Below are 27,408 nucleotides of genomic sequence, written 5' to 3'. Positions count from 1 at the left end.
GGCAGCCATTTAAGCATGGAAAACAACATAGAATCCGAAATTCTTTTGGAGGAATCTCAAGGCTTCAAATGGGTGTTACAAGCAGCATCAATGCAGGAATTATAAGCCATCAAGTGGGCATTCATATGGGCGTTTCTTGCTGCCAGCATTGAGCATCAAAAGGCGTCCAAATACACTCGTCTACATACATTCAAGCTTGATCCAAGGCTTGAATCAAGGAGGAGTTACACTTCTTTTTGCTGTTTGAATTGGGCGTGAATTAAGGGGCTGTTTTGCTTCTTACTTGCTGCTTGGTTGAGGCGTGATTCTAGGGAAGGTTATGCTCTTACTTGCTGCCTTATTGGACGTGATTCTAGGGGAGTTACACTCCTTTATTTCAGATTTGATGAGGCTTAATTGAGGAGGTTATGGCCGCCACTTTTTAAGCTTATGTATCTAGTTAAACAAAGCTTCCTTTAATTGATGTATCTAGACACTAAAGCTGACTTTGATGCTTAGTTTAGGCGTGTACAAGTGAGCTGAAAAGTCACTTGATTTAGCTTGTATTTAGGATGCTTGTTTACTATAAATAACAAGCAAATGTGAATGAGAAAATCAGATTATTCGAACAAACAAACTTTGTGTTTTACACTCGTTTCTTGGATTAGAAACAAACCAGAAATTCTTGGATTTGGAATTTCAATTCCTTTGCTTAGTTAACTAGCTTAGACTACTAGTTGGCTTGTGATCTTAGGAACCCATTTCGTTTCTTAGTGGTGTGACTGTAGCTAAGAAGCTATTTGGTTCATTAGTCTTACTTATCTTGGTTCATCCCTTGTATATTTCGGGTTGATACTCCAAATATACAACATTTGGCGCTAGAAGGAGGGGGATCTAGCAAAACAAATACCCAAACACATACCCCAAACACATACCCAAACACATACCCAAACACATACTCCAAACACAAACCATGTCCGACATCCCACCCCCTAATTGGCAAGAATATGTCAATAAGGTTGCACAAGAGAAAGAAGATATGGAGCAACGAATGCAATATTTGCAAGATCAGTTAAAAGATCTTTCTACTAAGTTGCGCCATCAAAAAGAGGGCTCACCCAATCATAGTGATGAAGAATTGAGTGAATCTAATTTCAATCACAATGATAGACCTTCTCATGAAAGAGAAAGGTCACGGCCTAATAATGACATAAAAGCAGACATTCCTGAATATGATGGCAAACTCGATGCTGATGAGTTTGTAGAATGGTTAAGAACGGTGGAGAGAGTGTTTGACTATAAGCAAACACCGGAAGAGAAAAAGGTGAAAATTGTGGCCTTGAAGCTACGAAGATATGCCTCAACTTGGTGGGCTAGTGTGTGCGCCAAGAGGGAAAGGCAAGACAAAGAAAAAGTGAGATCATGGGTTAAGATGAAGAAATTGTTGAAACAAAAGTTTCTTCCCACATACTATGTGCAAGAAAACTTTTCAAAATTCCATAACCTTAAGCAAGGTACGAAATCAGTAGAGGAATATGCTAGGGAGTTTGAAGGATTTGTTATGAAGTGTGGAGTAGAGGAAGATGAGCCTCAAACTTTGGTTCGGTTCCTAGGCGGACTTGACCCAAAAATAGCCAATGTGGCCGAACTACACCCTTACACCACCCTTGAAGAGCTCATTATCTTAGCACATAAGATTGAGCAGCAACAAAAAGCAAGAGGCAAAAGTGAATCATCACGTTTTGCATCTCAAACCTCATTTCCCCAAAGAAAGCAAACATCCAATTTCCCACCTTTCAAACCCACATCCAATCAGCCTACTTCTAAACCACCTTCACAAAACACCCAAAATTCCAACCCAAAACCAGCCCCAAGAAGATGTTTTAGGTGTCAAGGCCTTGGACATATGGCTAGTGATTGTCCAAATAAAAAAATTGTTACTTTGGTAGAGTATGAAGAGGAGAACGAATTAGAGGTTGAAGAGGACAGCAATCTTGAAGAGAATGATGAGTATGCGTGCCTAGGTCCGGATGAAGGAGAATGCTTGGTGGTTCGACGTACGCTTAGCAATATGTTGGACCAAGAAGGGAGCTTGCAACGTGAGGCAATCTTTCACACTCGTTGCACCATTGGTGGAAAGGTATGCACTTTGATTATTGATGGAGGTAGTTGTACCAATGTAGCTTCACAAGTAATGATAGACAAGCTGAAAATGAAAACTATCCCTCATCCTAAACCATATAAAATTCAATGGTTAAGTCATAGTAAAGGGATTCATGTCACACAACAAGTCTTGTTATCATTTAGCATTGGTAAAACTTATGAGGAAGAATTATGGTGTGATGTTGTGCCTATGGATGCATGTCATGTTTTACTTGGTAGACCTTGGTTATTTGATAGGCGTGTGATGCATGATGGTTACAAAAACACCTACTCCTTTTCTAAGGATGGAAAGAAAATTGTCCTTACCCCTTTAATCCTCAAAAATGATCACCCCATATCCACGCCTCCCACTTCCCTCACCACTCTCATAAAATCTGAATTCCATGAATATAGAGTTCACAAACACTTCATTTTGAGCCAACTTGATACCCCCTCTCAACCGTCCAAAGAAGAAAACCACCCACTCCTCACCTCTCTTCTCAAAACCTATTCCCATGTTTTCCCCAAAGATATCCCTCACGGATTACCCCCAAAGCGTGACATCCAACACAAGATTGATCTTGTACCCGGATCCATGCTCCCAAACAAACCAGCCTATAGAACCAATCCCAAAGAAACCGAGGAAATTAGAAGACAAGTGGAGGAATTGTTATCAAAGGGTCTTATTCGTAAGTCTCTTAGTCCATGTGCTTGTCCTACTTTGATTGTACCTAAGAAAAATGGAGAATGGAGAATGTGTGTTGATAGTAGGTTAATCAATAAAATCACTATCAAGTACCGGTTTCCTATTCCAAGGTTGAATGATTTACTTGATGATTTGCATGGTTCTAAAGTGTTCTCTAAAATTGATTTGAGAAGTGGCTATCATCAAATTCGAATTTTCGAAGGAGATGAATGGAAGACCGCTTTCAAGACAAAGGAGGGCCTCTATGAGTGGCTTGTGATGCCATTTGGTTTGTCTAATGCACCATCTACATTTATGCGCCTTATGAATCAGGTTATGCAACCTTTCATGGGTAAATTTGTTGTAGTCTATTTTGATGATATTTTGGTGTATAGTAGGGAAGAAGAAGAGCATGCTATGCATTTGCAACAGGTTTTTGAAGCCCTTGCTCGTGAGCAACTATATGGTAACTTAGAGAAGTGTCATTTTTTTACTTCCCAAGTTATTTTTCTTGGTTTCAAAGTTTCATCTCAAGGCATAGAGGTTGATGAAAAGAAAGTTGCTGCAATTCGTGAGTGGCCCACGCCACAAACAATTCAACAAGTTCGTAGTTTTCATGGACTTGCTTCTTTCTATAGGAGATTTGTGGGAAATTTTAGTACTCTCATGGCACCTATCACCGAGCTAACTAAACATCAAAAGTTGGTTTGGAATGATAAAGCTCAATTGGCTTTTGATGAGGTAAAACATCAACTTACTAGTGCACCTATTCTTTCTTTACCTAACTTTGATGAAGTTTTTGAAGTAGAATGTGATGCTAGTGGAGTTGGTATTGGTGCTGTTTTGTCACAAGTTGGGCGTCCCCTTGCCTACTTTAGTGAAAAACTCAATGAAGCACAACGGAAGTATAGCACCTATGATAAGGAGTTCTTTGCTCTTGTTCGTGCTTTGGACCATTGGAGACATTACCTCATTTCCAAGGAGTTCATCCTTCATTCAGATCATGAAGCTCTCAAATATCTTCAAAGCCAACAAAAACTCCAACCACGCCATGCCAAATGGGTGGAGTATTTGCAAGCTTTTCATTTTGTGATCAAGCATAGGAGAGGCGCCATGAACAAAGGAGCTGATGCACTTTCAAGGAGATACACACTCTTGAATTCTTTCAAGGCAAGAGTGATTAGTGTTGAAGATGTGAAAGCAAGTTACAAAAATGATCATGACTTTGGTGATTTATTTCTAAAATGTTCTAATCATGCTTACAAAGATTATTACATTTTAGATGGCTATTTGTTCAAAGGAAACAGGTTGTGCGTTCCAAGATCAAGCCTAAGAGAATCTCTTATCAAAGAGTTTCATGAAGGAGGAATGGCGGGACACTTTGGCATAGAGAAGACTACTCTTCTTGTCCAAGAGTACTTTCATTGGCCTAGATTGGTTCGTGATGTGGAGTTCATTGTGAAGAGATGTGTGATATGTCAAAAGGCCAAGAGTCATAGTCTTCCACAAGGCTATCTTTTGCCCTTACCTATTCCGCAAGCTCCATGGGAAGATGTTAGTCTTGATTTCGTTGTGGGACTTCCTATGACCCAACGAAAGAAAGATTCCATTATGGTTGTTGTGGACCGTTTTTCTAAAATGGCTCATTTTATTTCTTGTCATACAACTTATGATGCTACTCATGTTGCTAACTTGTTCTTCAATGAGATTGTTCGTTTGCATGGTGTACCTAAATCCACGGTGAGTGATCGTGATCCAAAATTTCTAAGTCATTTTTGGCTTACATTATGGAGAAAGATGATAAGAATTATGAATTCCGTCTGTACAATAAGAAGCCCGACTTGTTGGGCCGGAAGTGTGCTCTTCCCCGGGTCCCAGAGGAAGACTTTGACAAGATCATTGAGGCAGACTTTTTTGGCCTCACAGACGCGACCTTGTCAACCGGGGAGACAATAAAGGTCCCCAAGAACTGGATCCCCAAGAGCGCCTGGTTCAGGGACGAGTGCTTCCTAGGCGCCTGCGGGCTAGGGCACATGTTTACCAAACGTATGCGCCTGAGTTTATATCCGTCTGTAGTATTTTTCTATCGAAATTGTTTTATGATATTGACCAACTTCCTTCTTTTTGCAGAGGAAGCATTAAACATGTTGCAGACGGAGAAAACATGCCAATCTCTGTTTTTTGTCTTTCTTTTATTCAGCGGCAGTATGCCAAAACTTGTTTTTTCCGGCCTGCGTGCCGAGTATATTTGTATTTACCGGCTAAGGATCCGGGTTAATTAACAATTTCTCTTTCTCCCGGACGAGGTCCGGTTAACATTTGATCCATCACAACCATTTGGTTGGGTGGTCTTTATGAAATGCACCGACTGAGTCGGTTTTGATCATTTTGCATTTGAATTTTTAATTTTTCATTTTTCATTTTTGCCCAACTTATCAAAAGCATGCGGCGATTTTTCATTTTTGCCTAACTAATCAATAGTCCGGCTGTCCTTGCCCCTGGACGGCTGTGTGGTTGGTTTCAAGTGGAGTTGGTTGATTGACTTGAAAACGTCTGATGCTGTAAAGAGCATGATATGTTTGCAAGTCAATCAATCACAATACTGATTGCCCCAAACCAAGTGCATAGCCGTACACCAACGGGCGTTCCAGTTACTACCCAGACGGTGCTTATCCGTCTTGGTAGAGATTTCATAGCCATTGCACGACTCCTTTGCCCCAATTGAGGTAGGATTTGCAATTTTGGGATAAATAACCTAAGTGAGTTCTTCAGCCGGTGACCGACTGATGCCCCAGGGCATCCGGTATTCAGCAACTTGATCATTCTTTACAGGTCATTTTGGTCAGACGGCTATGAGTTGACCAATTTGGTCGTTCAATTTTTGCCGTCTGCATGGGTACGTAGAACCGACAAATAGTCTGTTCTCTACGACGATTGCACCCGGAGGGGTGTCGCCGGACGCCTTTGTCCATGTTGGGATAGGCGATTTTATAAAATGAGCAACCATCCGACCATTTTAGCCTCTGGTCTTGTTTGAGACCGGTTGTATAGCCACTAAACGTTTTTGTGCTTAGTTTTTAGTCGAAGTATTGAATTTACACTAAGTATCGAACTTAGTAAGTATCAAACTTAGTTAGGTAAATGGAGAATCCGTCTGAGTATTACTCAGGCGGATAATCAAGCAGTTGAATAAACAAAGTATCAAACTTAAATAAACAAGGGATCCGAGTATTACCCAGGCGGTCCAACAAATGTAACCTTTACTAAGTATCAAACTTAATTAGGTAAATAAAGAATCCGTCTGGGTATTACCCAGATGGATAATCAAACAATAACTCAATTTTGCAAACAGAGTCTGAATCTTCATTAATTGACTTACTGTCTACAAAAGGTTTACAATTACAATCTCAGAAGTAGTACTTTTTTAGATTGTCTACATTCCAAGTTCTAGGCAGACGCCTGCCGTCTGGAGTTTCCAGGCGGTAGGTGCCATCCCTTACTTCTCCATAGATCCGGTAGGGGCCTTCCCAATTTGGGGTTAGCTTCCCCAGCTCATTGGCCCTACCGGTTGCCTCCATTTTTCGTAACACTAAGTCGTCAACTTTCAAAGGACGCTCGTGTACATTTTTGTTGTAGGCTCTCGTCATTCTCAGACGGTAAATCTCATGATGCAAGGCGGCATTGCCCCTCCGTTCTGGGAGTGAATCGAATGCCAAGCGCATTGCTTCCCAATTTGCCTCTTCATCATATAGCATGACTCTGAGGGTCGGCTCGTAATGTTCAATGGGCAAGACGGCTTCAGCACCGTAAACCATGAGAAATGGGGTTTCACCGGTTGCCCCTTTTGCTGTTATCCGGATGGCCCATAGGACATGGATTAACTCTTCTGCCCATAAGCCACCGGCTCTTTCTATTTTCTTCTTAATGCCGTCTGAGATGAGTTTATTGAAGGCTTCAACTTGGCCGTTTGCTTGGGGCCGGCCAACAGATGCAAAATAGCTTAAGATCCCCTGATCTCCCAACCAAGTTTTTAGCTGAGGCGTCTCAAACTGAGGACCATTATCAAACACCATAGACATAGGTACCCCATACCGGGTGATAATGTTTTTCCAGATGAAGGAAATCACGTCTGAGGTTTTGATGTTTTTAACCGCCTCAGCTTCTACCCACTTGGTGAAATAATCCACAGCCACCAAGATGTAGCGCTTTCTGCCTGGAGCAGGCGTGTAAGGACCTAAAATGTCCATGCCCCATTTTGCAAACGGGATTGGGCTGTGGATGGCCGTAAGATCAGTAGCCGGACGGTGAATGAGTTTGCCAAATTTTTGGCACTTGTCACATTTCTTTACCAACTCCTTGGCGTCTGCCTCAAGAGTAGGCCAAAAATAATGTCGTTTGGCCCTGACGGCTAGGGACCTGCCGCCTATGTGGGAGGTGCAGAATCCCAAATGCAGGTCTTCGAGAACTGCCTTCCCCTTTTATGGGGTGACACACTTCAACAGAGGTTTAAGAAAACCCGCCTTGAACAGTTCTCCATTTTTCAACTCGAAGCTTGCAGCTCGCTTCTTCAGGACGGCTGCCTCCTGTGGCGAATCAGGAAGTGTGCCGTCTGAAAGATAGGCCCGAATGCCATCCATCCAGGTAGAGCTTCAGTATAGAATTCCAATGGGGTCCTCATAGATGCTTCTCTTTTCAAGAACTTCCCAGAAGACTGACCGAGGCGTATCATGGCAGGCGGAAGACGCCAGTTTTGACAATGCATCCGCCTGATTGTTTTCTGACCTAGGCACTTGACTCAGCCGGAATTCCTCAAGTGCCTTGGTCTCTTCTTTGACTGCCTGAAGATATTTAATCATAGCCGGATGAGTAGCCTCGTAGCTTCCCTCATACTGGCTAACAACCAATTGAGAATCAGAGTAGGCGTCAATTTTCATGGCCTCTGCCGCCTTACACAGGCGAATGCCGGCTAGCAGGGCTTCATATTCCGCCTCATTGTTAGAGGCTTGAAATTTGAAGCGTAGTGCATACTCAAATATGTCCCCTTCAGGAGACTCGTAGATTACGCCTGCACCACAACCGTTCTTTGTAGAGCTCCCGTCTACATACACTTTCCAAACCTGATCAAGATTATCCGGAGCCACCGGACGGGTCATTTCAACAATGAAGTCGGCAAACGCCTGACCTTTCACTGCCTTTCTTGGTTCGTAAGTGATTTCAAGACTTTGCATTTCAATAGCCCATTTCAACATTCTCCCGGATGAGTCCACGGTAGACATTGGCCGCTTGAGTGGCTGGTCGGTGTAAATCACTACCGGATGTGCCAGAAAGTAGGGCTTTAATTTTTTGAAAGCCATATATAGAGCAAGGCCAAATTTTTCAACCATGGGATACCGGAGTTCAGTATTTTTAAGAACATGGCTAATGAAGTAAACCGGGAGCTGCACGCCGTCTCGCTTAGCAAGGAGAACGGCACTGAGGGCATGATCTGAGACGGCTAAGTACATGTACAACGTCTCCCTAGGTGAAGGACTGAACAACCTAGGTAGAGAATGTAAATGCTCTTTCAACCTCTGGAATGCCGTCTCAGCATCATTCCCCCATTCAAATCTGGTCTTCTTCCTGATTGCTTGGAAGAAGTAGAAGCACTTGTCGCCTGACTGGCTGAGGAACCTCCCCAGGGCGGCCAGACAGCCGGTGAGTCTCTGCACTTCCTTGACAGAACGGGGTGACTTCATGTCTATCACCGCCTGTATCTTTTCAGGGTTAGCCTCTATCCCCCTTTGATCAATCAGGAATCCGAGAAACTTCCCAGACTCAACACCAAAGACGCATTTCTTAGGATTTAACATAACCTTATGCCGCCTGAGGGTGGTGAATGTTTCTCGGAGATGAGCAAGGTGATCCGTCTGGAGCTTGGATTTGAATATCATATCATCAATGTACGCCTCCACATTCCTCCCAATCTGATTAATGAAGACCGTATTAATCATCCGTTGGAAAGTGGCAGGCGCATTTTTCAAGCCAAACGACATCACAATATAACAGAATAACCCCTGATCAGTGACGAAGGCCGTCTTCTCTTGATCTTTCTTCCACAGGGGTATCTGATGGAAGCCGGAGTAGGCATCCATGAAGCTCATCAAGGCGTGACCGGCTGTAGAATCGACCAGACTGTCGATCTTTGAAAGCGGGTAACTGTCCTTTGGACACGCCTTGGTGAGGTCTGTGTAATCAACACACATGCGCCAGGTCCCATTCGGTTTCTTAACAAGGACCACATTGGCCACCCAGTCGGGAGAATTACAAGGCCGGATGAACCTGGCGTCTAGCAGCTTTTTGACTTCGGCAGCTGCCGCCTGACTTCTTTCCTCACCGTGGTACAGCTCCAATCATATAAGGGCCAGAATGGACGGTATTACCGCCTGTCTGACTCTCATGCAAGGAAGATGCATTCCCGGCAGAGGTATTGTTAAAGCTGTCAGGAAAATTCGACATAGAAGCCGACTCAGACAGCTGCTGATTTCTCTTCCGGTTGATGATCTCCCGGGCATCAAGAGATGACTTCTTACTTCTCACCGGCTGTTGAGTCCGGCGGGAGTTATTGTTATTCCCCTTGGGAAGAAGAATTTTGGACCAATCAATGGTCCCGGCTGCCTTCTCCTTTGGATCAGGATTGGGCTGCCGATCTTTGACTGACTTCCCCTTTTCCAGAGGAGTCTTCTTGGCCGACTGACCTCTACTTGGGCCGGCCCGGCTCTGGGTGATCAGCTCTTTAATTTCACCCTTGAAACTTGTCATGAATCTCATGAGCTCGTCTCGAGTGACAGGCGCTGATCCAGCTGCCGTTTGGGTTTCCCCTTCCGGCTGCCCAGGGGGTCTACTTGCACCCGCCTGGGAGGCACCCCGCTCCAGAGTCTCTCTGGGCCGGATGCGCTTGATTCTGAGAGAGCCGTCTTCGGCTGTAAAGGTTTCGACTTGAGGATCTTCATCCTCCTGGTCTGTAAAGACTTCTGGGTTTTCGCCCAGACGGTTAGGGGGTGGTACAGACTCTTGAACCATCTTCGAGGTACCTTCCCCACAGACGGCGCCAAATGTTTTGGGTGTTTTTGTCCCTCGAGAGAGTTACAACACGAAGACTGTTCCGGGGCGAGCTGTACCTGCAAAACAAACGGAGACACCGGTTGGGTGGTACTCCACCTCCGACGCACAAGTTAGAAACTTGAAGGGAGAAAAAGGTGCGGAAATTTAGGTAGGATCTGCTCGGATTCCAAGCTCAGGATGTCTCTATCAAAGAGTAAATGTGTAATAAATGATCCAACGTGCCCTCAGAAAGAGGGACATCTCCCTATTTATAGGGTCTTTGGGATTTGTGCCCCTGATTAGGTCACTGTACCCTAATCAGTGGTGGGCTGTGCCGCTTTGCGGCTTTCTCGGGATTTGGGCCCGAAGGCCGCCTTTTTTCCCTTATTTTCTGGACTGACACGTGTCAAATAGAGATTGGTCCACTTTGGGACATCCTGAGGCTGACACGTGTCATCCTCTGATTGGACCACGTGGCGGGGTAAAATTACCCTAAACAATGAGGATGAAGATCCTCAAGTCGAAACCTTTACAGCCGAAGACGGCTCTCTCAGAATCAAGCGCATCCGGCCCAGAGACACTCTGGAGCGGGGTGCCGCCCAGGCCGGTACAAGCCGACTCTCTGGGCAGCCGGAAGGGGAAACCCAAACGGCCGCAGGATCAGCCCCTGTCACCCGAGACGAACTCATGAGATTCATGACAAGTTTCAAGGGTGATATTAAAGAGCTGATCACCCAAAGCCGGGCTGGCCCAAGTAAAGGTCAGTCGGCAAAGAAGACTCCTCCAGAGAAGGGGAAGTCAGTCAGAGACCGACAGCCCATTCCTCATCCAAAGGAGAAGGCAGCCGGGACCATTGATTGGTAAAAAATTCTCCTTCCTAAGAGGAACAACAACAACACCCGCCGGACTCAGCAGCCGGTGGGAAGCAAAAAAATCAACTCTTAATGCCCGGGAGATCATCAACCGGAAGAGAAACCAATCGCTGTCTGAGTCGGCTTCAACGTCGAACTTTCCAGACAGCTTCAATAACATTTCTGCAGGGAGTGCACCCTCCTTGCATGAGAGCCAGACGGGAGGTAATACCGTCCATTCTGGCCCTCACATGATTGGAGCTGTACCGTATGTGCCTACTCAGGTTTACGGCCAATATCCTCCTCACTTCATGCAGCCGGCTCTCTTTGGAGGTCAGGCGGCATATCCAAATGTCCAACCATTTGACTGGCAGCTTCGTCTGCTGCGCCTGGGTGAACAGCCTTCTGCGTTCACCCGGGAGATAACCAAGGCGGCCCAGCCGGCCAAGGTTAAGAATGTATTGGTTGGTACCTATGATGGTACCACCAATCCGGAAGACCACCTCATAGCTTACACCAACCTCATGTATCTGCAAGGGTTGGATGATGCCACTTGGTGTCGGTGCTTCCCGACTACATTGAAGGGCATTGCCCAACAATGGTTTGGTAATCTGTCAGCCGGGTCCGTCGATAGTTTCAGGAAGCTCGCCTTCCTGTTTGCTTCCAACTTCTCAATGAACATCCCTGCTAAGAAAACAAGCCTTGATTTGAGCATTGTTAAGCAGGGAGAGAGAGAAGGGCTGCGCTCATATGTCAGGCAGTTCAATCTGATCAAAATTATGATTCAGGGAATGTCTGATGAGGTAGCTTTTATAGACTTTTTCAAGGGTCTGAGAGACGGGTCGACCTTTAAGTTCGACCTAGTCAGAAAAGGGGCTTTCACCCTACAGGCGGCCCTGAGGGAGGCGGAGAGCTACATTCAAGCTACCGACCTCTGCTCGCCTGGCAGCCAGTCAGACTCTAAGAAGTCTGACAAGCAGAAAGACAATCGGCCTGCTCAGCTGGCTAAAAAGAAAGAAGAGAGCAAAAAGAGAAAAGAAATCTGGGCGGTTAGTGATTCTGACCAGCCGTCCCAGAAGAAGAAGAAAGAGTTTAAACCGTACGTCCCCAAGTACGAGTTTAACAAGGACTGCAATTCCATCCTCATGGAAATTAAGGACCGGCTGTCCCTAGAGAAGCCGAATCCAATGAAAAGTTCCATTCAATCAAGGAACAAAAATAAATTTTGCCAATACCATGAGGAAGTTGGCCATGACACCAACGACTGTTTCAGCCTTCAAAGGGCATTGGACCGTCTGGCTGATAAAGGAATGCTGAAGTCTTATATTTCTAAGTCCCCAGCCGGGGCAAAGAAGAAGAATAAAGGTCAGTCCTCTAAGACTACCCCCCAGCCTGCTAGTAGCTCGAATACCGACAAGGAGCCGGTCTACACAATAGCAGGGGGGTTCTCCTGTGGTGGCCCTACCATCCGGGGCACCAAAAGCCATCTTCGAAAGATGGACAAGGATGATGATGAGCAGGCGTCAGCAAGCACCTCCTTCCCAGACGTCTTGATCACTGAGAAGGACAGGGGCAGCGTCCGCCGTCCGCATGATGACCCGGTCGTCATTGAATGTAAGGTTGCCAACCAACTGGTTGGAAGAATCCTTATTGACACCGGCAGCTCATCAGACATCATCAGCCTCCGGTGCTTGCAAAAGCTGAAATACAATGTCAGCAGCATGCATCCGGTCACCCACCCCTTGGTTGGTTTTGGGGGTGGGATGGTCTACCCAGCCAGAAGAATTGACTTACCCATCCGGCTGGGAGAGAAGGGATAAGGATGACATATTGTCGTCAGATTCTTGGTCGTTGAGGAGTTGACCGCCTATAACATTATCCTTGGCCGGCCAACCCTCAATGTAGCCAAGGCAGTAATCATCCCGTCTCTCATGCTCATCAAGTATGAGAGGGATGATGGCACTGTTGGTTCCCTGAATGGGGATCAGAAGACGGCCCGAGAGGGCTATCTCTCAGCCGTCAAAGACACCGTAGCCCCAGGCGGCCAGGAGCCAATAGAACTTGACAATGTCAAGGAGGCCGATCCATCACCAGTCCCACCAGCAGTCGGAAAGAAAAGAAAGGCACCTATGCTGGTGGAGGTGAAGAAGGAGAAAAAATAGCAATCACTGACCGGTGAACGGTTAGATGAGCTTCGTCCCCAACCGGCTGGTGAACATATTAACATACCTCTAGACGACAGCCGTCCGGAGCGTACTGTGAAGGTTGGGACGGTTGCCTTTGCTAAGTTACATGCAGACTTGCACCTTCAGCTGAAAGAATTCAAAGACATTTTTGCCTTTGAAGTGGAAGAGATGCCAGGCGTCAGCCTGGATCTTGCTGTCCACAAACTCGCCGTGGACCCTAAAAAGAAGCCCATCCGGCAATAGAAAAGAAATCACGGCGAGGAAAGAAGTCAGGCGGCAGTTGTCGAAGTAAAAAAGCTGTTGGATGCTGGGTTCATTCGGCCATGTAATTTCCCCGACAGGGTGGCGAATGTTGTGCTTGTAAAGAAGCCGAATGGTACCTGGCGGATGTGTGTTGATTACACAGATCTCAACAAGGCATGTCCCAAGGACAGTTATCCGCTTCCTAAGATCGACAGTCTGGTTGATTCAACAGCCGGGCATGCCTTGATGAGCTTTATGGATGCCTACTCTGGCTTCCATCAGATACCTTTGTGGAAGAAAGATCAAGAAAAGACGGCCTTCGTCACTGATCAGGGGCTATTCTGCTACATTGTGATGCCGTTTGGTTTGAAAAATGCGCCAGCTACGTTCCAACGGATGATTAATACGGTCTTTATTAATCAAATTGGGAGGAATGTAGAGGCATACATTGATGACATGATAGACAAATCCAAACAACAGGCGGATCACCTTGCTGATCTCCGAGAAACCTTCACCACACTCAGGCGGCATAAGGTTATGTTAAATCCTAAGAAATGCGTCTTTGGTGTTGAGTCTGGGAAGTTTCTCGGATTCCTGATTGATCAAAGAGGGATAGAGGCTAACCCTGAGAAGATACAGGCGGTGATTGACATGAAGTCACCCCGCACTGTCAAGGAAGCACAGAGATTAACCGGTTGCCTGGCTGCCCTGGGGAGATTCCTCAGCCGGTCAGGTGGCAAACGTCTTTACTTCTTCCAAGCAATCAGGAAGAAGACCAGGTTTGAGTGGGGGGATGATGCTGAGGCGGCTTTTCAACGGCTGAAAGAGCATTTGCACTCTTTGCCAAGGCTTGTTAGTCCACTGCCTAGAGAGGTGTTATACATGTACCTAGCCGTCTCAGATCATGCCCTCAGCGCCGTTCTCCTTGCTGAGAGAGACGGTGTACAGCTTTCGGTCTATTTCATTAGCCATGTTCTTAAAAATGCTGAGCTCCGGTACCCCATGGTAGAAAAATTTGGCCTTGCCCTGTATATGGCTTTCAAGAAATTGAAACCTTATTTTCTGGCTCATCCGGTGGTAATCTACACCGACCAGCCACTCAAGCGGCCAATGTCTACTTTGGAGTCATCCGGCAGAATGTTGAAATGGGCTATTGAGATGCAAAGTCTTGAAATCACTTTTGAACCTAGAAAGGCAGTGAAAGGTCAGGCGTTTGCCTTCTTCATTGTTGAAATGACACGACCGGTGCAACCGGATATTATTGACCAGGTTTGGAAAGTGTATGTAGACGGAAGCTCAACGAAGAACGGCTGCGGTGCAGGAATTATATATGAGTCCCCTGAGGGGGACAAATTTGAATATGCACTGCGGTTTAAGTTTCAAGCCTCAAATAACGAGGCGGAATATGAAGTCCTGCTAGCCGGAATCCACATGTGTAAGGCAGCAGGGGCAACTAAAATTGATGCCTATTCTAATTCACAGTTGGTCGTCAGCCAGTATGAGGGAGCATATGAGGCAACCCACCCGGCTATGATCAAATACCTTCAGGCAGTCAAAGAAGAGACTGGGGCACTTGAGGAATTCTGTCTGAATCAAGTGCCTAGGTCAGATAACAACCAGGCGGATGCGTTGTCCAAATTGGCTTCATCCGCCTGCTGTGACACTCCTCGGTCGGTCTTTTGGGAAGTTCTTGAAAAGAGAAGTATACATGAAGAGCCCATTGGAATCTTAGACCGAAGCTCTACCTGGATGGATGACATCCGGGCATATTTAGCAGACGGCAAGCTCCCTGATTCATCACAGGAGGCAGCCGTCTTGAAAAAGCGAGCAACAAACTTCGAGTTGAGAAATGGAGAACTCTTCAAGACGGGTTTCCTCAAACCTTTATTGAAGTGTGTTACCCCAGAGAAGGGGAAAGAAATTCTCGAAGAATTGCATGCTGGATACTGCGCCTCTCATATAGGTGGCAGATCCTTAGCCGTGAAAGCCAGGCGGCATTACTTTTGGCCTACTTTTGAAGCAGACGCCAAAGAGTTAGTCAAAAGATGTGTTTAGGGTAATTTTACCCCGCCACGTGGTCCAATTAGAGGATGACCCGTGTCAGCCTCAGGATGGCCCAAAGTGGACCAATCCCTGCTTGACACGTGTCACTCCAGAAATAAAGGGAAAAAGGCGGCCTTCAGGTCCAAATCCCGAGAAAGCCGCAAAGCGGCGCAGCCGTCCACTGATTAGGGTACAGTGACCTAATCAGGGGCACAATTCCCAAGGACCCTATAAATAGGGAGATGTCCCTCTTTTTGAGGGCACGTTTTACCATTTATTACACTTGCATTCTCTCACATCAGAGAAGCACCTGAGCTTGGAATCCGAGCAGATACCCCCCTAAATTTTCGTTCTCTTTATTCCGTTTCAAGTTACTAACTTGACCGTCGGAGGCGGAGCTCCAACCACCAGGAGTCTCCGTTATTTTACAGGTACAGCTCAGCCGGATCAGACTTCATGACGTAACTCTCCCGAGGGACAAAAACACCCAAAACATTTGGCGCCGTCTGTGGGGAGAGTACCTCGAAGATGGTTCAAGAGTCTGTACCACCCCCTAACCGTTTGGACGATGACCTAGAAGTTTTTACAGACCAGGAGGATGAAGATCCTCAGGTCGAAACCTTTACAGCCGAAGACGGCTCTCTCAGAATCAAGCGCATCCGGCCCAGAAAGACTCTGGAGCAGGGTGCCTCCCAGGCGGGTCCGAGCAGACCCACTGGGCAGCTGGAAGGGGAAACCCAAACGGCAGCTGGATCAGCCCCTGTCACCCGAGACGAACTCATGAGATTCATGGCAAGTTTCAAGGGTGAAATTAAAGAGCTGATCACCAAAATCCGGGCTGGCCCAAGTAAAGGTCAGTCGGCGAAGAAGACTCCTACAAAGAAGGGGAAGTCAGTCAGAGACCGGCAGCCCACTCCTCATCCAAAGGAGAAGGCAGCCGGGACCATTGATTGGTAAAAAATTCTCCTTCCTGGGAAGAACACCAATAACACTCGCCGGACTCAGCAGCCGGTGAGAAGTAAAAAATCAACTCTTGAGGCCCGGGAGATCATTAACCGGAAGAGAAACCAATCGCTGTCTGAGTCGGCTTCAACGTCGAACTTTCCAGACAGCTTCAACAATATTTCTGCAGGGAGTGCACCCTCCTTGCATGAGAGCCAGACTGGCGGTAATACCGTCCATTCTGGCCCTCACATGATTGGAGTTGTACCGTATGTGCCTACTCAGGCTTACGGACAATATCCTCCTCACTTCATGCAGTCGGCCTTCTTTGGAGGTCAGGCGGCATATCCAAATGTCCAGCCATTTGACTGGCAGCTCCGTCTGCTGCGCCTGGGTGAACAGCTTTCTGCGTTCACCCGGGAGATAACCAAGGCGGCCCGGCCGGCCAAGGTTAAGAATGTGTTTGTTGGTACCTATGATGGTACCACCAACCCGGAAGACCACCTTATGGCTTACACCAACCTCATGTATCTGCAGGGGTTGGATGATGCCAATTGGTGTCGGTGCTTCTCGGCTACATTGAAGGGCATTGCCCAACAATGGTTTGGCAACTTGCCGGCCGGGTCCATCGATAGCTTCAGGAAGCTCGCCTTCCTATTTGCTTCCAACTTCTCAATGAACATCCCTGCTAAGAAAACAAGCCTTGATTTGAGCATTGTTAAGCAGGGAGAGAGAGAAGGGCTGCGCTCCTATGTCAGGCAGTTCAATCTGATCAGAATTCAAATTCAAGGACTGTCTGACGAGGTAGCTTTTACAGACTTCTTCAAGGGTCTGAGAGACGGGTCCATTTTTAAGTTCGACCTAGTCAGAAAAGGGGCTTTCACCTTACAGGCGGCCCTGAGGGAGGCGGAAAGCTACATCCAAGCTACCGACCTCTGCTCGCCCGGTAACCAGTCGGATTCTAAGAAGTCCGATAAACAGAAAGACAGCCGGTCTGCTCAGCCGGCCAAAAACAAAGAAGAGAGCAAGAAAAGAAAAGAAGTCTGGGCGGTTACTGACTCTGACCAGCCGTCCCAGAAGAAAAAGAAAGAGTTTAAACCGTACAACCCCAAGTACGAGTTTAACAAAGACTGCAACTCCATCCTCATGGAGGTAAAGGACCGGTTGTCCATTGAGAAGCCGAATCCTATGAAGAGTTCTGTCCAGTCACGGAACAAAAATAAATTCTATCAATTCCATGAGGAGGTCGGCCATGACACCAACGACTGCTTTAGTCTTCAGTGGGCGTTGGACCGTCTGGCTGACAAAGGGCTGTTGAAGTCCTACATTTCTAAGTCCCCCAGCCGGGGCAAAAAAGAAAAACAAGGGTCAGTCCTCCAAGACTACCCCCCAGCCTGCTAGTAGCTCGGATACCGATAAGGAGCCGGTCTACACAATAGCAGGCGGGTTCTCCTGTGGTGGCCCTACCATCCGGGGCACCAAGAGCCATCTTCGAAAGATGGATAAGGATGATGACGAGCAGGCGTCTGCAAGCACCTCCTTCCCAGACGTCTTGATTACTGAGAAGGATAGGGGCAGCGTCCGCCATCCACATGATGACCCGGTGGTCATTGAATGTAAGGTTGCCAACCAACTTGTTGGAAGAATCCTTATTGACACCGGCAGCTCATCAGACATCATCAGCCTCCGATGCTTACAAAAGCTGAAATATAACGTCAGCAGCATGCATCCGGTCACCCACCCCTTAGTTGGTTTCGGGGGTGGGATGGTCTACCCAGCCGGAAGAATTGACTTACCCATCCGGCTGGGAGAGAAGGGCCAAGGACGACATATTGTCGTCAGATTCTTGGTCGTTGAGGAGTTGACCGCCTACAACATTATACTTGGCAGGCTAACCCTCAACGTAGCCAAGGCAGTAATCATCCCATCTCTCATGCTCATCAAGTATGAGAGGGATGACGGCACTGTGGGTTCCCTGAATGGGGATCAGAAGACGGCCCGAGAGTGTTATCTCTCAGCCGTCAGAGACACTGTGGCCTCAGACGGCCAGGAACCAATAGACCTGGACAATGTCAAGGATGCCGACCCTGCGCCTGTCCCACCAGCAGCCGGGAAGAAAAGAAAGGCACCTCTGCTGGTGGAGGTGAAGAAAGAGAAAAAATAGCAATCACTGACCGGTGAACGGTCAGATAAGCTCCGCCCTCAACCGGCTGGTGAAAGTATTGATCTCATTCTCGATGAAAGCCGTCCAGAACGTACTGTGAAGGTTGGGACGGTTGCTCATGCTACTTTGGGTGCAAGCTTGCACCTTCTGCTGAAGGAATTCAAAGACATTTTTGCCTTTGAAGTGGAAGAGATGCTAGGCGTCAGCCCGGATCTCGCTGTCCACAAACTGATGCAAGTCTAAGCATGGAGAACTTCGAAGATTTGCTTATCATGCATCAAGATAGCTTGTCCCTAAACATTGATTCAAGCCAAGCATTGCATGGACACTTTCTTGGATATCAAAGCAAAGCCACGGTTTGCTTAGTGGCTTTTCTTGGAGTCTAGTTCACTTTCTTGAACTTTCTTGAATTTTCTTTACTTAGATTTTGCTTACAAGTTTTTACCTTTCACTTGAAAGGGTTTTTCTTGGTTCAAGCATTAGGATCTTAATCTTTATTTAGTTTTTTAATTTTTATTTATTTATTTAGTTGCTTTAAAAATCAGTTAGTTAGCAAAATAAATCAGTTTAGGCGTGTGCTTGTTCTCCAAGGAGTTTGTGTATGCTTGTGCGCCAAGGTGCTTGCTCTTCAAGCAAGTTAGAATTCTAGTTTAATTAGGATTAAATTAGGAACTTGTCCTAATCTTCCTTGGTAAACTAAGTCTTATAAATAGGGCTGTAAAACACACGAATAAACATATAGAGATTAATATTCAGATTTATTTCTTAAGTTGCATACTTGAGTTTTGGTTGATTGTGATCAATTGTTGTTTTGCTTGTTTTAGTTAAAACATTCGTTTGGATTGATTAATTAGGTGGATTCTTAATTGATTAATCTTAGTTTTTGTTTAATTCTTGGTGGATTTCCTGTATAGAATTAGACTTAAACATATCCCTTGTGTTTTGTTGATTTTCGGATCAATAATTCACATCATCTTTGGTATCAGAGCAGGTTTGCGCAACTTCGGTAAAAATTAAACTGGGAACAATTGGCTGGGAATTTTTACGTGATTATTTTTGCATTGAACTCTAAAAACGTACAGCTATCACCATATAAAATTTCATAATTTTTAGTTGAGTAACGCGTTCTACACAGCCTCAAACGTTTGGTGTTTGTGCACTGATTTGCGGTTGGGAGTCCGGTTTTTGTGTTGCCTAGTTTTCCTTCAAGATTCGATCTTTTAATCAAGATTTTTGCATAAACTGACTTGGTTTGTGTAGGAACCATAGGTGACGAGGAGGTTCCACAGGTTCCAAGGGGATTAACCTTAGAACAGGCTCAAAATCTTAGAAGAGATAGGCGAATTGACGAGTTGGCATCAAGGATGGATGAGATATTAAAAAGGCTTGATACTCTTGCTGGAGATTCTTCAAGGAAAGGGAATTCTAACCCTAATTCTGGTTCAAGTGAGGAAGAACAACCAAGGAGGAACCCAAGGAGGCCATGAAATAATTATTCCTCAAGTGATGAATCATCAAGGCCTAGGAGGAGAGATCGACCAAAGGATGATGATAGGAACCTTAGATTAGATCTTCCCGAATTCAATGGGAGTATGAATGAACCTGAAAAATACTTTGAGTGGATTAGAAGGGCCGAGACACTCTTTGATTACAAGGAGTATGATGAAAGGAAAAGATGCAAATTGGCTGAATTAAAATTGACCGGTTATGCTAGTCTTTGGTATGATAATCTAAAGAAGAAGAGGCATAAGGAGGGGCGTGCAAGAATCTCAACTTGGGAACAACTCAAGAAGCACATGAAAAAAAGGTTCGTACCTAGTGATTATATTCAAGATGTTTATCTTAAGATGCAACTTTTTAAACAAAATTCTATGACTGTTGAGAATTATATTGGTGAATTTGAAAAGTTATGCATGCTATGTGGCTTAGAAGAGATTGTTGAGCATAAGATTGCTAGATTTATTTCGGGGTTGAATGATAATATTGCTGAAATAGTTGAATTGCAACAATATTGGTCCCTTGAGGATGTTTGCAAGGTAGCTTTGAAAGTTGAAAAACAGATAAAGGGGAAGAAAGGGACGTACACTAAGCCCTTTATAAAAGGTTTCACTAAACCTTTTGAGAAGAACAGCTTGGAGAAAAGTGGTTCTAGTTCGAACTACAAGAAGACTAAATCAAAATTTGAAGCTCCTAAAAAGCTTGTTGAAGATAGGAAGTGCTTCAAGTGTGGTAGTGTTGGTCACATTGCAACTAATTGTCCATCAAAAAGAGTAATGACTGCTCAAGAGTGGGAACAAGAACAAGCTAAGTGTGAGCACGGTAGTGACTATGTAGAAAAGAACGAAGAGGAAAACTTTGAAGAAGAGGAGGGGCATATTGACAAAATTGATCCCGAGACTCATGGTCAAAGTTTGGTTCTAAGAAGGGCGCTACACTCTAAAACCGTACCTATGGAAAACAATCAAAGGGAGAAAATCTTTCTTACAAGGTGCAAGGTAGAAGATAGGTTGTGTGACATGATCATAGACACGAGGAGTTGCACTAATGTGGTATCTACTACTTTGGTAGACAAATTGAAGTGGCCAACTACTGAACATCTAAGCCCTTATAAGCTTCATTGGCTTAATAATTCGAGTGATGTTAAGGTAACTAAACAAGCCTTAATCTCCTTTTCAATTGGTAAATTTCATGATAAAGTTTTGTGTGATGTTTTTCCTAAGGATGCTTGTCATATACTATTAGGCCGTCCTTGGCAATATGATAGATTTGTGAAGTTTGATGGAAGGACTAATGTGTATGTTGTGAGAAAAGGAGAAAAAGAGAGACCGGTTGCTTTAAAACCTTTGATAAGCAACAAGTCTTCTAATGTTACCTCTAATTCGAAGAGTTCTTATTTGATTAGTGAGAGGGAATTAGAAAAAGAGATTTGCAGCAACAATGTGGTATATATACTTGTTTCTAATGAGATTCGAATTGATCAAGATAAACAAGCAAAGAGGCCGTATGAATTGGAATCTGTTTTAGAAGAATTCAAGGATGTCTTTCCTAAGGAATTACCTCCGGGACTACCTCCTATTCCTGGGATAGAGCATCAAATTGACTTGATTTCGAGAGCACCATTACCTAATAAGGCAGCCTATAGAAGTAATCCGGAAGAAACAAAGGAGATGCAAAGGCAAATTGAAGAGCTTATGGCTAGAGGATACGTGAAGGAAAGTATGAGCCCTTGTGTCGTGCCTACTTTACTTGTCCCAAAGAAAGATGGGAGTTGGCGCATGTGTATTGATAGTAGGAGTGTGAATAACATCACTATCAAATACCGATTTCCTATTCCAAGGTTAGATGATCTACTTGATGAGCTACATGGTTCAAAGTTGTTTTCTAAGATTGATCTTATGAGTGGTTATCATCAAATTCGAATGAGAGAAGGAGATGAGTGGAAAACAGCATTCAAGACTAAGTTAGGGTTGTATGAATGGTTGGTGATGCCGTTTGGACTCACTAATGCACCTAGCACTTTCATGAGGTTGATGCATGAGGTACTTAAACCTTTCCTTGGCAAGTTTGTTGTTGTTTATTTAGATGATATTCTGATATACTCTAAAAATTTGCATGATCATCTAAATCATCTAACAAGTGTGTTTGAAGTGTTAAGAGAGAAGAAACTCTATGCTAAGCTTGAAAAATGCTATTTCTTAGTGCCTAGTGTTACTTTTCTTGGTTATGTTGTATCAAAAGATGGAGTTTTAGTTGATCATTCGAAAGTAGAGGCTATTAAAACTTGGCCTATTCCTACTAATATGAGTGAAGTAAGGTCTTTTCATGGTCTAGCTTCATTCTATAGATGATTTGTCAAGAATTTCTCAAGTATTGTGGCGCCTATGACGGAATGTTTGAAGAAGGACAAGGGTAAATTCGAATGTACTAAAGAAGCTCAAAGTGCGTTTGAGTTGGTTAAAAAGAAGCTATGTGAAGCACCTATACTTGCGTTACCAGATTTCTCAAGTCCTTTTGAAGTTGAAACCGACGCTATGAAAGTGGCGGAATTATACTTCAAGGAGATTGTTAGATTGCATGGAATTCCGAAAACTATTGTGAGTGATCGAGATACAAAGTTCATGAGTTTCTTTTGGAAGTCGTTATGGAAGCTTGTGGGAACTAAATTGCTCTTTAGTACATCTTACCATCCACAAACTGATGGACAAACCGAGGTTACTAATCGTACTCTTGGTGCGCTTTTGCGTGGGTTAGTGAGTAAGACACAAAAGGATTGGGACATCAAGTTAGCTCATGCGGATTTTGCTTATAATAGATCACCTACATATGCTACCAAACATAGTCCTTTTGAGGTAGTTTATGGAGTCAATCCGAAACTTCCAATTGATCTTGTTCCATTGCCTAAGGGTGAATTAATTCACAAAGATGCCGAGTCTAAGTTGAAGAGTATGCTGAAATTACATGCTCAAGTTCGAACAAGAATAGAGAAAGTAAATGACATGTACAAAGCTAGAGCAAACAAGCATAGACGGCAACAAAGTTACAATGTTGGAGACTTGGTATGGTTACATTTGAGAAAGGAAAGATTTCCAGGAAAACGCAAGAATAAGTTGATGCCTAGAAGTGAAGGTCCTTTCAAGATTGTTGAGAAGATCAATGACAATGCTTATAAGTTAGAACTTCCGGGAGAATATGGAGTTAGTGCTACATTCAATGTTGGCGATTTGGCTAAGTATATTCTTGATGAAGAACTTCGAGATTTGAGGACAAATTCTTTCGAAGAAGAGGAGGATGATGCAAGTCTAAGCATGGAGAACTTCGAAGATTTGCTTATCATGCATCAAGATAGCTTGTCCCTAAACATTGATTCAAGCCAAGCATTGCATGGACACTTTCTTGGATATCAAAGCAAAGCCACAGTTTGCTTAGTTGCTTTTCTTGGAGTCTAGTTCACTTTCTTGAACTTTCTTGAATTTTCTTTACTTAGATTTTGCTTACAAGTTTTTACCTTTCACTTGAAAGGGTTTTTCTTGGTTCAAGCATTAGGATCTTAATCTTTATTTAGTTCTTTAATTTTTATTTATTTATTTAGTTGCTTTAAAAATCAGTTAGTTAGCAAAATAAATCTGTTGTAGCCAAGCCTAACAACTTGGTTATGGACGTTTCTTTAGTTCAAGACGTAGCATCATGCATTGGTGCTATGCGTTCTATCCATGTGCAGCAAGATATTCAATCTTTTGAGTTTCTTGTTGTTCTTATTAACTAGTTCATTCTAGTTCATTTTATGCTTTGAATAAATTGTAAACTTTAGTCTTATTTTAAGTTTGCAAATTAGTTGCATTATTAGTTGCATTTTTCTTTAGTTTTCTTTAGTTTGCTAAAGTTCAAAATGTAATGTTACATTCACATAAAGTTCAAGTACAAGATACATGAAGAAGGCAGCCATTTAAGCATGGAAAACAACATAGAATCCGAAATTCTTTTGGAGGAATCTCAAGGCTTCAAATGGGTGTTACAAGCAGCATCAATGCAGGAATTATAAGCCATCAAGTGGGCATTCATATGGGCGTTTCTTGCTGCCAGCATTGAGCATCAAAAGGCGTCCAAATACACTCTTGTCTACATACATTCAAGCTTGATCCAAGGCTTGAATCAAGGAGGAGTTACACTTCTTTTTGCTGTTTGAAATGGGCGTGAATTAAGGGGCTGCTTTGCTTCTTACTTGCTGCTTGGTTGAGGCGTGATTCTAGGGAAGGTTATGCTCTTACTTGCTGCTTTGATGGGCGTGAATCAAGGGAGAGTTATGCTCTTTATTTCAGATTTGATGAGGCTTAATTGAGGAGGTTGTGGCCGCCACTTTTTAAGCTTATGTATCTAGTTAAGCATAGCTTCTTTTATTGATGTATCTAGACACAAAATCTGTTTTTGATGCTTAGCTTAGGCATGTAACAAGTGAGCTGAAATTTCACTTAGTTTAGCTTGTACTTAAGGATGCTTGTTTACTATAAATAACAAGCAAATGTGAATGAGAAAATCAGATTATTCGAACAAACAAACTTTGTGCTTTACACTCGTTTCTTGGATTAGAAACAAACCAGAAATTCTTGGATTTGGAATTTCAATTCCTTTGCTTAGTTAACTAGCTTAGACTACTAGTTGGCTTGTGATCTTAGGAACCCATTTCGTTTCTTAGTGGTGTGACTGTAGCTAAGAAGCTATTTGGTTCATTAGTCTTACTTATCTTGGTTTATCCCTTGTATATTTCGGGTTGATACTCCAAATATACAACATTTGGCGCTAGAAGGAGGGGGATCTAGCAAAACAAATACCCAAACACATACCCCAAACACATACCCAAACACAAACCATGTCCGACATCCCACCCCCTATTTGGCAAGAATATGTCAATAAGGTTGCACAAGAGAAAGAAGATATGGAGCAACGAATGCAATATTTGCAAGATCAGTTAAAAGATCTTTCTACTAAGTTGCGCCATAAAAAAGAGGGCTCACCCAATCATAGTGATGAAGAATTGAGTGAATCTAATTTCAATCACAATGATAGACCTTCTCATGAAAGAGAACGGTCACGGCCTAATAATGACATAAAAGCAGACATTCCTGAATATGATGGCAAACTCGATGCTGATGAGTTTGTAGAATGGTTAAGAACGGTGGAGAGAGTGTTTGACTATAAGCAAACACCGGAAGAGAAAAAAGTGAAAATTGTGGCCTTGAAGCTACGAAAATATGCCTCAACTTGGTGGGCTAGTGTGTGCGCCAAGAGGGAAAGGAAAGACAAAGAAAAAGTGAGATCATGGGTTAAGATGAAGAAATTGTTGAAACAAAAGTTTCTTCCCACATACTATGTGCAAGAAAACTTTTCAAAATTCCATAACCTTAAGCAAGGTACGAAATCAGTAGAGGAATATGCTAGGGAGTTTGAAGGATTTGTTATGAAGTGTGGAGTAGAGGAAGATGAGCCTCAAACTTTGGTTCGGTTCCTAGGTGGACTTGACCCAAAAATAGCCAATGTGGCCGAACTACACCCTTACACCACCCTTGAAGAGCTCATTATCTTAGCACATAAGATTGAGCAGCAACAAAAAGCAAGAGGCAAAAGTGAATCATCACGTTTTGCATCTCAAACCTCATTTCCCCAAAGAAAGCAAACATCCAATTTCCCACCTTTCAAACCCACATCCAATCAGCCTACTTCTAAACCACCTTCACAAAACACCCAAAATTCCAACCCAAAACCAGCCCCAAGAAGATGCTTTAGGTGTCAAGGCCTTGGACATATGGCTAGTGATTGTCCAAATAAAAAAATTGTTACTTTGGTAGAGTATGAAGAGGAGAACGAATTAGAGGTTGAAGAGGACAGCAATCTTGAAGAGAATGATGAGTATGCGTGCCTAGGTCCGGATGAAGGAGAATGCTTGGTGGTTCGACGTACGCTTAGCAATATGTTGGACCAAGAAGGGAGCTTGCAACGTGAGGCAATCTTTCACACTCGTTGCACCATTGGTGGAAAGGTATGCACTTTGATTATTGATGGAGGTAGTTGTACCAATGTAGCTTCACAAGTAATGATAGACAAGCTGAAAATGAAAACTATCCCTCATCCTAAACCATATAAAATTCAATGGTTAAGTCATAGTAAAGGGATTCATGTCACACAACAAGTCTTGTTATCATTTAGCATTGGTAAAACTTATGAGGAAGAATTATGGTGTGATGTTGTGCCTATGGATGCATGTCATGTTTTACTTGGTAGACCTTGGTTATTTGATAGGCGTGTGATGCATGATGGTTACAAAAACACCTACTCCTTTTCTAAGGATGGAAAGAAAATTGTCCTTACCCCTTTAATCCTCAAAAATGATCACCCCATATCCACGCCTCCCACTTCCCTCACCACTCTCATAAAATCTGAATTCCATGAATATAGAGTTCACAAACACTTCATTTTGAGCCAACTTGATACCCCCTCTCAACCGTCCAAAGAAGAAAACCACCCACTCCTCACCTCTCTTCTCAAAACCTATTCCCATGTTTTCCCCAAAGATATCCCTCACGGATTACCCCCAAAGCGTGACATCCAACACAAGATTGATCTTGTACCCGGATCCATGCTCCCAAACAAACCAGCCTATAGAACCAATCCCAAAGAAACCGAGGAAATTAGAAGACAAGTGGAGGAATTGTTATCAAAGGGTCTTATTCGTAAGTCTCTTAGTCCATGTGCTTGTCCTACTTTGATTGTACCTAAGAAAAATGGAGAATGGAGAATGTGTGTTGATAGTAGGTCAATCAATAAAATCACTATCAAGTACCGGTTTCCTATTCCAAGGTTGAATGATTTACTTGATGATTTGCATGGTTCTAAAGTGTTCTCTAAAATTGATTTGAGAAGTGGCTATCATCAAATTCGAATTTTCGAAGGAGATAAATGGAAGACCGCTTTCAAAAGAAAGGAGGTCCAGTTTCAGCCCAGTGACTTAGTTTGGATTCATCTTCGAAAGGAAAGATTTCCTTCCAAAAGACGGTCCAAGGTTAGTCCTCGTAGTGATGGTCCTTTTGCTATTGTTGAAAAGGTGAATGATAATGCTTACAAAGTTGAGTTGCCCGGAGACTATGGTGTTTCTAGCACCTTTAATGTGGCTGATTTATCACCTTACTATGATGAGTTTGAAGAGTTGCCGAGTTTGAGGGCAAACTCTTTTCAGGAAGGGGGGAATTTTGTAGCCAAGCCTAACAACTTGGTTATGGACGTTTCTTTAGTTCAAGACGTAGCATCATGCATTGGTGCTATGCGTTCTATCCATGTTGATGTGAATTATTGATCCGAAAATCAACAAAACACAAGGGATATGTTTAAGTCTAATTCTATACAGGAAATCCACCAAGAATTAAACAAAAACTAAGATTAATCAATTAAGAATCCACCTAATTAATCAATCCAAACGAATGTTTTAACTAAAACAAGCAAAACAGCAATTGATCGCAATCAACCAAAACTCAAGTATGCAACTTAAGAAATAAATCTGAATATTAATCTATGTATATTTATTTGTGTGTTTACAGCCCTATTTAT

The sequence above is a fragment of the Chenopodium album genome, chromosome 2 (genome assembly GCF_948465745.1).
Source record: "Chenopodium album chromosome 2, dcCheAlbu1.1, whole genome shotgun sequence".
Lineage (NCBI taxonomy): Eukaryota > Viridiplantae > Streptophyta > Magnoliopsida > Caryophyllales > Amaranthaceae > Chenopodium > Chenopodium album.
Note: the sequence above shows the minus strand (reverse complement) of the source record.